Source organism: Aptenodytes forsteri, unplaced genomic scaffold (genome assembly GCF_000699145.1).
Source record: "Aptenodytes forsteri isolate BGI_AS27 unplaced genomic scaffold, ASM69914v1 Scaffold492, whole genome shotgun sequence".
Taxonomy (NCBI): Eukaryota; Metazoa; Chordata; class Aves; order Sphenisciformes; family Spheniscidae; genus Aptenodytes; species Aptenodytes forsteri.
In genome coordinates, this window is record NW_008794172.1 from 1,476,151 (window position 1) to 1,479,572 (window position 3,422).

The window sequence follows — 3,422 nt, forward strand, 5'->3', positions numbered from 1 at the left end:
CGGTACTGCAGGTGGGGAACCGTGCATGCACGATGGCGCGCAACCCCCGTGCTCGTTGCTGCCTCCTGATGAGCAACTTGCGGCACTGCAGGTGCGGCGCTGCATATGCGCGGTGGCGCATGTCCTCATCCTAGCTGCTGCCACCAGGCGGCCAAAATGCGATACTGCAGGGGGAGCGCTGCGCATGCGCGGTAGGGTATCACACCGTCCTCGCTACTGCCTCCCAACGACCAAAAGTCGGTACTGCAGCTCAGGTGCCGCCCATGCGCGCTCCCCCACACTCGCTGCTGCCTCCCAGCGACCGGAACGCGGTACTGCAGGTGGAGCGCTGCGCATGCGCGGTGGAATGTGGATGAAGGAGCAGGAGAGACGACGTGTAATGAACTGACTGCAACCCCCGCTCCCTGTCCCCCTGCGCTGGTCAGGGGTAGGATGTAGACAAGTCAGGAGTGAAGATGAGCCCAGGATAAAAGAGGGGGGGGGAAGGTGTGTTTTAGATTTGTTCTTATTTCTCATTATCTTACTCTGATTTTGAATGACAATAAATTAAATTAATTTCCCCAAATCAAGTCTGTTTTGCCTGTGACAGGAATTGGTGAGTGATTTCTTTGTCCTTATCTCGACCCACAAGCTTTTTTGTTGTATTTTCTCCCACCACAGTTTCCTTCCATCAGGCTCCCTGTCTCTATTTTTTAATTCTTGCCTATATTTCTTGTACCCCGTTTCTTTTGAAACTTCCTTTCTACCACTCCATCCCTATCTTTTTAATTCTCACATATGTTTCTTGGACCCAGTCACTTGTTAAATTTTCTTGCTACCTTTCCCTCTCTCTGTCTCCCTGACCTAATTTTAATTTCTCACCAGTGTTTCTTGTACCCTGTCGCTTTTCAAAGTTTCTTCTTACGTCTCCCTCTATGCAGCTCCGTGTACCTATCTTTTAATTCTTGCGTAAGATTCTTGTATCCTGTCACTTGCAAAATTTTCTTTCTATGTCTCCCTCTATCCATCTCCCTGTCTGTAATTAATTCCTCCCTCTCTGTTCTGTACCCTGTCACTTTTTAGAGTTTATTTCTACATCTCTCTCTTTCTATCTCCCTGTCCCTATTTGTTAGTTCTTGCCTATGTTTCTTGTACCCTCTCGCTTTTTGAAATTTTCTTTCTATGCCTACCTTTATCAGGCTCTCTGTTTCTATTTTTTATTTCTTGCCTATGTTTCTTTTCCCCTATCACTTTAGAATTTTTCCCCATCCCTTGTCTTGTGTTTATCTTGTTGTCCTGCTGGTCCCTTCTGCTTCTCTCTCCTGCTCCCTCTCTTATTTATTCCTCCATCTCTCTCTCCCTGTGTTTTCCCTGCAATCTCTCTGCTGTCCTCTCTCTACACCGTTGTCCTGCTTCCCATCCCTCTCTTGTTCACAGCGTACCTTTTTCTGGCTCCCTGTCCGACACCTCTTCTCTATGTTGCTCTGTCCTTCCTCCTGTTTTTCTCTTCCGTTGTCTTCTTCTGTCCTCCTGCATTTGGGCACTGAGCCTTGTAGCCAACGCACTGCCAGGATTTCTTATGTGCATTAATGAATAAACTTTTTCTGCCTCCCCTGTGCCCCAGGATGTGTTTGCAGCCCCTGGGTGCAGAGCTCATGTGGGTGGATGTGTGCAGGGGACAGCGTGATGGCCCCCTGTTCCCAATGGGCTCCAGCTGTGGGCTAGGGCAGCCCAGGTGGGACCCATGAGGTGAGGATGGGGCTGGGCCAAGAGTTTAAAAAGGCTGCAGGTGGGGATGGGCCAGGGCAGCCCCAGGTGCAGCCAGTGAGGCTGAGGATGGGGCTGGCCCTGCTGTGCCAAGGGGCTCTAGCTGGGGAGAGGGCTGCCTGGGCATGCCTGTCTGCAGGAGCTCACTGAGGAGTGAAACCGAGGGGCTTCCACAGGCAGCTGCCTCCAGCAAGGAATGGCTGGTCCCCACAGCAAGGAAGGATCCCTCCTAGCTGTCCCTGACAGAGCACACCTCCAGCACATAGTGCTGGGAGCTCGGTGCCTCCGTTTTCCGCACATGTGAGCCACTGTGCTTGTGGGAAGCCTCATGGGAGAGGAGCGTCGAGGCACCCGCCGCCTCCTCCTGGGTGGGCAAGGGTCAGGCAGCTGGCATTGCAGAGGAGGAAGAGGCAGAGAGAGAAGCCTCAGGGGAGTGTAGGTCTCCTGCTGGCACCAGGAACTGCGGTAAGTTGCACATCCCCTCGTGTGCGTCCCGGCCCATCCCTGACATGCTTCTCCAGATCTCTGCCTGCCTCCTTGCCTGTCCCTGCCTCCGTCTCCCTTTTGGGCTGTCCAGCTCCCCAAAGCTTTTTGCTCTTCTGCTAGCGCTGCCCTGTACACCGTCGCCTTCTACATTTCCTTTCTATGCCTCTCCCTTTCCGGCCCCTCACATGCCATCATTTCATTCTTCCCACACTGCCTTCTTCCCCATTGATTGTGAAAATTGCATTTCCAGGTGTCCCTCTACCCAGTCACCTGTCTCTGCTTTCATTGACTCCCTCTGCTCTGCACCTCGTCACCCTTCCCACGTCCTTTCCCTGTGGCTGTCTATTTGGCTCCCTCTCCTGATATTTCACTTCTTACCCCTATGGCCAGTACCCCATTGCTTTCTAAATTTTTTCCCTATGTCTCCATTTATCCAGTTCTCTCTCTGTGTTGTTTACTTCTTCCTGCCTGTCCTCTACTTCATCACTTTTTAAATTTTGTTTCAATGTCTTCATTTATTTAGTTTGCTGACCTGTTCTTAATCCCTTTGCTTTTTCAATTTTCTTTCTACGTCTCCGTTTTAGTTCGCTGTCGTTACATTTTAGTTTTTTCTTATTTACCTAATCCCCATTATTTTTAAAAATTTCTGTCTGCTTTTATTCCATTCGCTGTCCTTATTTTTTAATTATTTCTTGTCTTTCCTTACTGCAGCCCTTTTAAAATTTTCTTTCTATGTCTCCGTTTTAGTTTGCTGTCCCTATTTCATATTTTTTCCTTTATTTTCTCCTAAGGCCTTGATTTTTACATGTTCTTTCTATGCCTACTTTTATTCCCCCTGCTGTTTTCTTAAAATTATTTCTTGTCTTTCCCTAGTGCTGTCACTTTTTAAATTTTTTCTGTGACTCCGTTTTAGTTTGCCATCACCACTTTTTAATTTTTTCCTTAATTCCTTAATCCTATTTGCTTCTAAAATTGTCTGTCTACTTTTATTCCATTTGCTGTCTTTATTTTTTAATTATCTCTTATCTTTCCTTAGCGCCCTTGCTTTTTGAATTTTATTTCTACATCTCTGTTTTGGTTCGCAGTCCTTATTTTCAATTTTTTCCATTTATTTCCCTAATGTCTGTTGCTTTTTTATATTTTCTACCTTTACCCCAATAGCTGTCTTTTATTTGCTTTCTTTTCTTTTT